The 12,493-nt window shown below is 44.5% G+C and overlaps 1 protein-coding gene across 2 annotated transcripts in view; it reads right to left on the minus strand.

Annotated features, from left to right (window-relative positions):
* The window catches only part of LOC126480786 (alpha-1,3-mannosyl-glycoprotein 4-beta-N-acetylglucosaminyltransferase A), an 802,672-nt gene that overhangs the window by 388,603 nt on the left and 401,576 nt on the right, over positions 1–12,493 (minus strand). For both annotated transcript variants that reach the window (XM_050104097.1, XM_050104098.1), the window contains exon 2: positions 1,165–1,405. The gene's annotated coding sequence lies outside the window, so the exon portion shown is untranslated. The remainder of the gene's footprint in view (positions 1–1,164; positions 1,406–12,493) is intronic.

Consider the following 12,493-nt stretch of genomic DNA (forward strand, 5'->3'; position numbering starts at 1 on the left):
AAAGTGTGGACAAGACAAACTTAAGTGAAACCTGTAGATTATTTGTACCAGTAGCAACGAAAATTTTAGAAGAGACACCGGGAAGGAAACGACATTAGGCGGCTGTAAAATGCCATATGATGGACAACCACTGCAAACTAGTTCACAAAAACAATGTAAGCAAAAACCGGTCATACCGTGCGCTAACCACTTAAGTCCGCTCACACCTTTACTCCCTTTTTAAGGTGAAGTCTATGGAGAGAGAGAAAAAAAAAAAGAAAACAAATCGTGGTCGGTGAAGGATTATAAGAAGAGGCGCTCTATGCAGACGGCTGCGGTCGGTACATAGTGAAAAGCAGCACCATCATGATTCATCTATTGTTAGAATAAATCTAGGAACTTTTACAGCCGGTCCTTGTCCCAGCAGTCCACTGTACGAAACGAGCAGTGAAAACTTTAGAAATTGCAGCTACCAAGGAAGGTGTGCAATAGATTTACAACTTCGGCTGTGTTTGGAAGTTTTTATTTTGCATTCTGTTGATAGTTATCAAATGAAATAAAAATTTCATCGAGCCCTCCACTGTAGCTATCCACCTCTATCCTCTCTTTAAATATCTGTATAATCTAGCTCTCTGATTTATTCCACGAAGCTGCAACATTTTTGTTTGGGAATCCTAGTAATTTCCCAATGATTGCAATAACTATCTTAGTTCTTTGTTGTATGCTGAAATAAATCACCATTCTCTCTATCTTTTCAAGTCATTCACTGCTTGTTTCTCTGCCCTCTTCATTACTTTTATTTTACCAATTTCACACGCTATTCTATCGTTCTAGTTCGTCCAACAGTCCAAACCGACCTGTCTACCTGCATGAGTACATCTTTTATTCTGTCTTCACAAACAAATGTAAACTGTGATTATTTGTGCTATAGCTACTACTTGCGCTACTCTTTGTAAATATACAAAATATAAGACAGGCCACGTACATGTATCACGATGACCTGACAAAACAATGTCTGCTTAGATTTAAGGGAGAATGCCGCTTGATCTTACTTGCCTGAATAAATCCATAAAGTCACTTTCACGATAATCGATGTAATATAACGACCACGGTGGCGAGTGTGTACAAGGTAGGCTAGTTCTGCATGACAAACAAGGGTATCTAAGAGGTTCGCGCTGGTCTTACCTGTGCTGAGGTCTCGAACGTACGGTTCCCCCGACAACTCCAGTCCGCGAATCACCACGGCGCGAACCACAACCATGTGCTAAGCCCACACATGCGCAACTGCCGGAGGCAGCGCCCTGCAGGTCACGTGACCTCCCCCACCAGGAGCGCCCGGCGCGCGCATGCGCCGTTTCAGGACCGAGTTGCCGTTGGCGGGCGCGCAGCAGCTACGCTAGCAGTGCTCCGCGGCGCCACGGACGTTCTGAAAACACCCAAGGCATAAAATGAAATGAAGGGTTATACATACGAATATTTTCCAATACTGAGAATTTTTATTAAATCACTCCAGTTTAAAGCTAGAATCTTTGGTACTATCAGGTGCTCATGTTCTGGACTCATCCTTACACGATAAAAGCAAATTTGTTAACCCCACAAAGTCAGACTAATATTTGCAGGGTGACCCAGCTGCCCCTACTTGTGCCGGTTATGCAGCCGGTAATGTTGTACCTGGACTTCATAAAATACGCGCAAAATTTTCGTATTCTCTGTTTCGCTCTGTGCAAACAATTAGTGTTACAGAAAAATGAACAGGGCATTTTTATGGGAAATTTAATGTAGTTAAAATTTGTACTGGGATACGTTTTCACTGCAGGCCACGGTTTTCGAATTATTCAAGAAAAATGTAGAAAATTGGCCTTCAGACACTTCTCCACCCCCACAATCATCCCTCAGCAGCCAGTATTTCTACTAGTTTGTGGCACTCTCTCCTACCAGTGTACAAAAATTTCTGACTTCACGAACTATTCCCGATATTCGACCTTTTTCGGTCTCTATTGATTGGGCCATTACGTCATCGTCATAGTCGGTTAGTTCGTTAACATTATTAATATAAATGTGCATGTGAGGCTAATGAAAGGAAAACGACTTATAAAAATGACTATTTTTTTTATAATATCAGTATTTATATATGTGTTTGGAGAGAGAGAGAGAGAGAGAGAGAGAGAGAGCGAGGGAGGGAGACTGATTTTTGATTGACATTTTTACTTTAAGTCGTAACTGGTACCTGAATTTTGGTTTCTGCCTCCTTGAATGATGAGCTTCTGCATCAGTTGTTGACTTATTGCAATTTGGAGAAAGTTATTGTTCTTTAAGGTTTAAAATACGGCTCTGTTAGTTACTTGGCCGTATTGCGGATAGCTTTGAGCCCAAGTTTTCGTAGCTTTTTCGTACCTAAGGGACCACTGTTGTAAGTAAATAAGATCAAACAGCAATCTGCTTTTCGTGAGAAAAGGCGATTGCTTGGAACAAAAACTTCCTTCAAACTACACGTCCTGCTACATCAAAATTGGTCAGTGGAGTTCAGCACCATACTATTGTATAAGAACATAATCCAATTACTGTAATTAAGAAATTATGAGAGGTTGTTACTTATTGAATGAAAACTATAGAGAATGCATTTCTTTTCCTGTATTTTAGTTAACTTTGTAAAGTTACAATTCTGTCGATTGATAGACGGCGACGACAATGAAGTTCACCTCCTTATCCAAAAACAAACAAGATATTTCCATTCTTCACCTCCAGAAAATTTCTATACATAAATGTTTGGCAACTCTTACACATACTTTACTCGGTTTTATCACTAAAATATCAATTTTAATTAAATGTAACAATACGTTCTGAGCGACGGCCTCGCAACATGTCCTCTTTCCACAAGATACAGATTAACAGCCTTTTTTTTTTAACAAATCAATTGTCTTGTTTTTAGAGTATATACTCAAAGATTCTCTAATACTATCGTTGCGGGAAGGGGGTTGCGTGCTAAAGAGTTTCTTGCTGTCCAGCTGCGCTTCACTTCAAGTACTTTTTGAATCACATTACATTTACGGTATCTGCATACATTACTGAGCTTCTCAGAATAAAATCAGGCACAAATTAGTTAAAGAAAAAAAGCAGTGAGGCAGACATAATATTACAGACTCCGGTAAACGTTGCGCTAAAATTAATTACGATGACAATTCGATCCAGACTTAACCCTTACAAGCACAGTAGTTTCGTAATCAGAAGATCTCACGAATACAACGATGTAATTGTTTATTTTATGCTATTAAAATTCACAAGACTGTTAGATAAAATTTATACAAACGTGAATTTTACAGTTTGGTACAGTGGTAGGAGAGAGTGCCATGAATAACGTACCAGAAATCCTGACTGCTAAAGAGATGATTGTGGGTGGTCTGTTCGCCAGACGCGAGCCCTGAAACATACTCCAGCATTATTACAGTAAAGCTACGCTTCCTTAGCTATGGAAACTTCCCGCAACGTGCTGCGTAAAAAGCGTGCGAGATTGCGCTCCGCACTGCACAATGCAAACGTACCAGACCGTTTTCCTAGGGTGCGCACGACATAGTGGCTCTGCCTGCAGGAAACGCTTACACATTACAGAACGGGCCTGTCCCACACGTCGCAGTAAGTCGAATTGAGCAGCACCTGACAACCAGGCGACACTTGTAATTTGTACTCTTCCGGTCTAATTACTGAAACATCCACCAGAAATGGCTGACCGCTTCTCTGCCTCAGAGGACGTGCAGCTTATCGAGGTGGTATCCGCGCAGCATATTTTGTGAAACATGGCCAATGCCGAGTGGAAAAACCAAATGAAAAATGAGTTAATCTGAGCAGAAATCGGAAGAAAAATGAGTAACACAATTAAATACGAGGGTTGGAACTTAAATGGTGTCAACTATTTATTCGCTACCGTTACAAAAGAGTTTGCTATTTGAACCTGCTGCTTACTAGTCAGATGCTTTGACCACTGAGCCATCCGGACACAGTGGTCATTGCAACGTGGAGATGCAAAAGCTGTTACTGACGTTATCTTAGGCTCAACATGTCGGCAGTACAATCCTAAAGTACGAAGTGCTTTGCCAGCAATGAACTATTTTCTTTTTAGCATTACTGCCCGCATACGAACCGTCCTCTTGTTCACGATATTGTTTCGTATGCAACGTCACAGATTGATTTTGTGATTACTTTACTGCTCTCGGGATTTAATCGCCGAATCACTGCTGGTTCTTCGTGACTACAGTTCACAGAAGTAAGTAGTATTGAATGGTTTTACGTTCAATTCATCAAACTATAAATATCCCATCCCATCCGCATCAGGTGGGACTGACGGATGACATCGAACAAATACAAAGAAGAGCAGCTCGTTTTGTATTATCGCGAAATAGGGGATATAGTGTCACATACATGTTACGTGAACTGGAGTGGCAATCATTAAAACAAAGGCGCTTTTCGTTGCGACGGGATCTTCTCATGAAATTTCAGTCACCAGTTTTCTCCTCCGATTGCGAAAACATTCTGTTCGCAACCACCTACATAGGGAGAAATGATCATCACGATAAAATAAGAGAAATCAGGACTCGCACAGAAAAATGTAAGTGCTCGTTTTTTCCGCGTGCCGTTCGACAGTGGAACGGTAGAGAAACAGCATGAAGGTGGTTCATTGAACCCTCTGCCAGGCACTTTATTGTGACTAGCAGAGTAATCACGTAGATGTAGATGTAGATATTATAGTGCGAGTACTGCAGTTGACTGACGTCCCCACAGTCGGTGTTCTCATTGTGCCTAACAAACCGAAATTTCTTCAACACGTGCATTGTTTACTGGTGAAAAGCTGAAGTTTTGAGTTGCAGTTCAACCATACTCTTACTGATTTTCTCTTTGTCACTGAGAATACTATATGACCTGTAGCATTCCACAATCTCTAATGATCTCGTCGGCGGCGGGCTATTAAACCCTAATGTTCTTTCCTTTCTTCTGGTATTCCATTTCCTTAAACGTGACCTTCGCCATCATGTGAGCGGAATGTCATCACGGTAGATGAAAAAAAAACCTTCCTCCTTATTTGAAGGTTGTACAATGTCACTCTCGAGACGACCTTCAGAAACTTGTGGGCAAATACTCTGCTGCAAGCAAGCTCTTCTCCTTGTCTGTGAATATAAAGAAGACTGTGATTATGGCGCATATGATCGAATAGCTACTTCGTGAAAACAGTCGAAGGATTCTGCTATCTCGGTTCGCTAGTGTCAAAAGATCTTTCTCTAGACGATAAAGTACATGTAAGAATTAGCAAAGCGGCGAACGCTTTCGGGAAGCTTCACAGAAGAGTATGGGACAACAAACACCTTACAGTGACCACAGTCTGTCAAGACGCGTGCTGAGCACCCTCTTATATGGTTCTGAGATATGGACATCAGACGCCAAACAAGAAATTAAGTTCAACACCTGGTGCTTGCGAAACATTCTGCTCATAACAACGAGAGATCATGTGACAAATGAGATGATTCTGAATGCTGCAAATCTACGAAGCGTCACCGCCACTCTCAAGGAACGTCGCCTGCGGTGGCTAGGACACTGACATCGTATGGACCACTGCCGTCTTCTCCGGCGCACACTGCTTAGTGAGACAGCACCGGCTGTAAGACATGCTTAGCGCTTTAAAGATTACGTCAAGCGGGATATGAACTCATGTCATATTGACTGCGACAAATGGCAGAAGCTCGCCGAAGATCGCAGCAGATTGAGGAAAATCATGACGGATGGCAGTAAGTCCCACGACGGGGCCTGTCTCCTCCCAACGAACCACTCTTTTGGTGTGGTGTACACTTGCCACCTGTGGGTGCCAAATGGGCTCTCGCACTGGACTCCTTGAGTCACCAAAGAAAGTGCCTGCGTGACGATACCTGAATCTTCTGTTAGGAAGTACAGGCCACTGATTGATCAGAGCTGTAATGGGCGCTATTAAAATACATGGAAGCCAAAGGTGGTGCGGTGACTACTTTCTTTCGATTTATACGTCATCAGGTTAATTTGAAGAAAAAAATCAGTAAAGAGCCACAAATAATACTACCTAGTGCATGACACTAGTTAACTGACCACCAAGAACAAAGAGCAAATAAATGAAACTACAATCTGTAAACATACTGAGGTTAAGGAGATCACGTCACCACCTGTTAAAACTTCCTACAATTGTACGCAGCGCGGCCTGAGGCTTCTCCGCGCCGCTTACCGCCCCCCCCCCCCCCACTTCCCCCATCATCCGCCGTTGGAGGTTCGAGTCCTCCCTGGAGCATGGGTGTGTGTGTCGCCCTTAGCGTAAGTTAGATTAAGTAGTGTGCAAGCTCAGGGAGCGATGACCTCAGCAGTTTGGTCCCTTAAGACCTTACCACAAAAAATTGTAAAACAGTTTGGTACGGCTCGGTTAGATTGTTGTTGTTGTTGTTGTAGTATTCAGTCCTGAGACTGGTTTGATGAAGCTCTCCATGCTACTCTATCCTGTGCAAGCTTCTTCATCTCCCAGTACTTACTGCATCCACATCCTTCTGAATCTTCTTAGTGTACTCATCTCTTGCTCTCCCTCTACGATTTTTACCCTCCACGCTGCCCCCCAATACTAAACTTGTGATCCCTTGATGCCTCAGAACATGTCCTACCAACCGGTCCCTTCTTCTAGTCAAGTTGTGCCACAAGCTCCTCTTCTCCCCAATTCTATTCAATACCTCCTCATTAGTTATGTGATCTACCCATCGAATCTTCAGCATTCTTCTGTGGCACCATATTTCGAAACCTTCTATTCTCCTCTTGTCCAAACTGCTTATCGTCTATGTTTCACTTCCATACATGACTACTCTCCATACAAATACTTTCAGAAAAGACTTCCTGACACTTAAATCTGTACTAGATGTTAACAAATTTCTCTTCTTCAGAAACGCTTTCCTTGCCATTGCCAGTCTACATTTTATATCCTCTCTACTTCGAACATCATCAGTTGTTTTACTCCCCAAATAGCAAAACTCCTTTACTACTTTAAGTGTCTCATTTCCTAATCTAATTCCCTCAGCATCACCCGACTTAATTTGACTACATTCCATTATCCTCGTTTTGCTTTTGTTGATGTTCATCTTATACCCTCTTTTCAAGACACTGTGCATTCCGTTCAACTGCTCTTCGAAGTCCTTTGCTGTCTCTGACAGAATTACAATGTCATCGGCGAACCTCAAAGTTTTTTTTCTTCTCCATGGATTTTAATACCTACTCCGAATTTTTCTTTTGCTTCCTTCACTGCTTGCTCAATATACAGATTGAATAACATCGGGGATAGGCTATAGCCCTGTCTCACTCCCTTCCCAACCACTGCTTCCCGTTCATGTCCCTCGACTCTTATAACTGCCGTCTGGTTTCTGTACAAATTGTAAATAGACTTTCGCTCCCTGTAATTTACCGCTGCCACCTTCAGAATTTGAAAGAGAGTATTCCAATCAACATTGTCAAAAGCTTTCTCTAAGTCTGGAAATGCTAGAAACGTAGGTTTGCCTTTCCTTAATCTTTCTTCTAAGATAATTCGTAAGGTCTGTATTGCCTCACGTGTTCCAACATTTCTACGAAATCCAAACTGATCTTCCCCGAGGTCGGCTTCTACTAGTTTTACCGAGCGAGGTGGCGCAGTGGTTAGACACTGGACTCGCATTCGGAAGGACGACGGTTCAATCCCGTGTCCGGCCATCCTGATTTGGGTTTTCCGTGATTTCCCTAAATCAATCCAGGCAAATGCCAGGATGGTTCCTCTGAAAGGGCACGGCCGACTTCCTTCCCCATCCTTCCCTAATCCGATGAGACCGATGACCACGCTGTCTGGTCTCCTTCCCCAAACCAACCAACCAACCTTCTACTAGTTTATCCATTCGTCTGTGAAGAATTCGCGTTAGTATTTTGCAGATAGAAGATTTGAAATGTGGTACTACAGAAAAATTTTGAATATTAGATGGGTAGATTAGCTAACGCAGAGGTATGAATCGAATTAGTAAGATAAAAGAAATGTGACAGACAATGACTGCATAAATGAAAGAATCGGTCGCTAGGACACATCATGAAACATCAAAGAGTAGTTATGGAGATAAATGTGTGTGTGTGTGTGCGTGTATATATATATACATATATACGAGGGCCGTTCAGAAAGTAACCTCCGGTTGATTTAAAAAAATACACCAAGTTAAATAAAAATATTTTAATATATACATCTTACAACTACATCTTTGCACTATTTTTCTACATAGTCTCCATAGCGATTGAGGCACTCATCGTATCTCTTCACAAGCTTTGAAATTCCTTCTGCATAAAAATCACCCGCTTGTGCCTGGAGCCAGCCTGTGGCCGCATCTTTGAGCTCTTCGTCGTCATCAAACTGCTGTGACCCGAGCCATTTCTTCAAATGCATGAAGAGGTGATAATCACTTGGCGCCAGGTCTGGGCTGTAAGGTGGATGGTTGATAACGTCCCACTTGAAGGACTCAAGAAGGGCCGTTGTTCTGCGAGCAGAGTGAGGACGGGCGTTATCGTGCAAAAAAACGATACCGGAAGTCAGCATACCACGGCGTTTGTTCTGTATAGCCCGTCGTAACTTTTTTATTGTTTCACAGTACACGTCTTGATTAATGGTCGTACCACGTTCCATGAATTCAACCAACAACACCCCTTTGGCATCCCAAAACACCGTTGCCATCAGTTTTCTGGCAGAAAAATCTTGCGAGGCTTTTCTTGGTTTGGTAGGCGAATTTGAATGTGCCCACATCTTTGATTGTTCTTTTGTCTCAGGGTTCACGTACTTAATCCAGGTTTCGTCACCGGTCACGATTCTGTTTAACAATGGTTCTCCTTCGTCCTCATAACGTGACAGAAAGTCTAATGCAGAGGCCATTCTTTGAGTTTTGTGGTGGTCGGTAAGAATTTTGGGCACCCATCGTGCACAGAACTTACGGTAACCCAATCTTGCTGTCACTATCTCGTACAAGATAGTCTTAGAAATCTGTGGAAAACCAGTAGACAAATCCGACATTGAGAAACGTCGATTTTCACGAACTTTTGCATCAACTGTCTGAACGAGTTCGTCAGTCACCAATGATGGTCTACCACTCCTCTCTTCATCATGAACGTTTTCTCGCCCACTTTTAAATAAACGTACCCATTCACGGACAACTCCTTCACTCATAACTCTTGGTCCGTACACGGCACAAAGCTCACGATGAATAGCTGCTGCAGAATATCCTTTGGCTGTAAAAAACCTTATGACAGCACGCACTTCACATTTGGCGGGGTTTTCTATTGCAGCACACATTTCAAACTGCCACAAAAACTAAACTAGCGCAGGTACGACGTTCACTCGACCACGGCTTGATGCCGACTGACCTGTTGAGTGCGTGAACGCACAGATGGCGTCGCTACTCCCCCCACAACCCGCACTGTGACCAATCGGAGGTTACTTTCTGAACCGCCCTCGTATTGTGTGTGTGTGTGTGTGTGTGTGTGTGTGTGTGTGTGTGTGTGTGCGTGTGTATGTGTGTATGTGTGTGTGTGCGTGAGGGTGCGCGAACGTGCGCGCGTGAGGTCCGGAGGGCGGGATGGGGGGTTAAAATTGTAATGGGAGACCTAAGCTAGACATTAAGTTGGTTAGGATTGAGATAAAAGGTTGTAATATCAGTGCACAATTGGAGAAGCTCGCACAGGATAGACTAGCGTGGAGGGCATCATGAACTAGTCTTTTCGGACTGAAAGCCACAATCGCTAGTGACAGCTTCTGAACTATTGGTATGAGCCGTGAAGTTATCTCACTATACCCATATAGAATCCCGATCTTGGAGTACTTCCAGTTTAAGTTCCATCGTCGGATCCCTGCAGTATTCTCGGAAACTCTTCCAATAACATTCATCGGATAATACACGGTCCAGTCACATTAATGTGGCCACTTAAAAACGGTGGGTGGCAGCACTCGCACTGCAGGGTATATAAGGCATGTTGTGGTGGGATGGTGGAGAGGGGGGAGGGGACGCGTAAAACAGCACTGTCGTTGTAATGCAGGCGGAAGCGGAGCGGGTTATCTGACATCTAAAAGGGCATGATCATTGGCTTCCTGGCCAAGGATGAAATCATTTCCGAAATGGCCAAGTTTGTAACGTGTTCGTGTTCCGCTGTGGTTAAAATATACCATGCGTGGCAAAAGAGCGCTAATAAAACCGGAGCCGAGGCAATTGCGATCCATTACGGGCCGTAGATGACAGGGGTGAGCGCCGGCTGCGGAAATATATAGGGGCGAATAGACGTGCAACTCTGGAGCAGCTGACCGCCCGGATGAAGCAAAGGGCTAATAACAGTGTCTCCTCAACGACCGTTTAGCGAACGTTGCTACATACGGGCCTCCTCAGCGGGCGCCTGGTCCGCACACCCACGCTCATCGGCTACAGGACGTCCACTGTGTTGCGACAGGTGACCTTTTCAGATGAATTTCCTTTTATGCTCAATTAGCCAGATGGTAGTTGACGTGTACTGCTCTGCAACAATTATCGGAAGGCTCCAGGCCGGAGGAGGGAACGTTGTTGTCTGGGGAATGTTTTCGTGGCATTCCCTGGGTGATGTCGTCATTCTCGAAGGCACAGTTGATCAACACAATTACGTATCCATCCTTGGGGACCACGTTTACCTCTACGTGGATTCTCTTTTTTTTTCTTCCTCGGCGCGATGGCGTCTACGAGGAGGACAATGGAAGGTTTCACAAAGCTTGCAATGTACGTGCCTGGCTCGAAGAGCAGCAGAATGAGTTTACCGCACTTCCCTCGTCACCAAACTCCAGGATTTGAATCTGAGCGAGAAATCATGGGACCATCCTGATCGGGCTGTTCGCTCCATGGATCCTCAACCGCAAACCCTAGCGGCACTGAAGTCGGCATAGCACCACACCCCTGTCAGTATAATCTACAACGTCACGGACTCTTCCTGGACTTCGACGCTGCTAAAGTTGGTTATTCAGGCCATTGACAGGTGGTCACATTAAATTGACTGGACCCTACAGTTCACAGAACGCAGAATCAATTACGTTAGTTCGACGGGAACGATCCCGTTTTCTTCCTTGTCTACAAACAGTAACCGCCGTCGAATTCCGAAACTGCAAACTCTACTTTAAGAGACTGAGTGAAATGGCGCAGTGGCGAGACATTGGATTAGTATTCTGGAGGGCGGTGGTTTAACTCCATGTTGGCCACGAGGCTTAGGACTACCGTTATTGCCATAAATTGCTATGGAGAATGACAGACATGTTTTGAACGGCCATCGCCGACGTTCTTATCCATCCTTTCCCAATCCTAACTTGCACTACGTCTCTGATGACCTCGTCGGCGACTGGACGTTAAAGTCTAAGCTGCCTCACACTTTTCTACCAGCGAATAAAACTGTATAATACACGACTGGCCATTAAAATTGCTACATCACGAAGATGACGTGCTACAGATGCGAAATTTAACCGACAGGAATAAGATGCTATGATATGCAAATGATCGGCTTTTCAGAGCATTCACACAAGGTTGGCGCCGGTGGCGACAACTACAACGTGCTGACACGAGGAAAGTTTCCAACCGATTTCTAATACACAAACAGCAGTTGACCGGCGTTGCCTAGTGAAACGTTGTTGTGATGCCTCATGTAAGAAGGAGAAATGCGTACCATCACGTTTCCGACTTTGATAAAGGTCGGAATGAAAACTATCGCGATTGTGGTTTATCGTATCGCGACGTTGCTGCTCGCGTTGGTCGAGATCCGATGACTGATAGCAGAATATGGAATCGGTGGGTTTAGGAGGGCAATACGGAACGCCGTGCTGGATCCCAACGGCCTGTATCACTAGCAGGCATCTTATCCACATGGCTGTAACGGATCGTGCAGCCGCGTCTCGATCCCTGAGTCAACAGGTGAGGACGTTTGCAAGACAACAACCATCTGCACCAACAGCTCGACGACGTTTGCAGCAGCATGGACTATCAGCTCGGAGACCATGGCTGCGGTTACCGTTGACGCTGCATCACGCACAGGAGCGCCTGCGATGGTGTACTCAACGACGAACCTGGGTGCCCGAATGGCAAAACGTCATTTTTTCGGATGAATCCAGGTTCTGTTTACAGCATGATGATGGTCGCATCCGTGTTTGGCGTCATCGCCGTGAACGCAAATTGGAAGCGTGTATTCGTCATCGCCATACTGGCGTATCAGCCGGCGTGATGGTATGGGGTGCCATCGATTACACGTCTCGATCACCTCTTGTTCGCATTGACGGCACTTTGAACAGTGGACGTTTCATTTCAGATCTGTTACGACCCGTGGCTCTACCCTTCATTCGATCCCTGCGAAACCATTTCAGCAGGGTAATGCACGACCGCGCATGTTGCAGGTCCTGTGCGGGCCTTTCTAGATACAGAAAATGTTCGACTGCTGCCCTGGCCAGCACATTCTTCAGATCTGTTGGAATCGT

Source organism: Schistocerca serialis, chromosome 5 (assembly GCF_023864345.2).
Source record: "Schistocerca serialis cubense isolate TAMUIC-IGC-003099 chromosome 5, iqSchSeri2.2, whole genome shotgun sequence".
Classification (NCBI taxonomy): Eukaryota; Metazoa; Arthropoda; class Insecta; order Orthoptera; family Acrididae; genus Schistocerca; species Schistocerca serialis.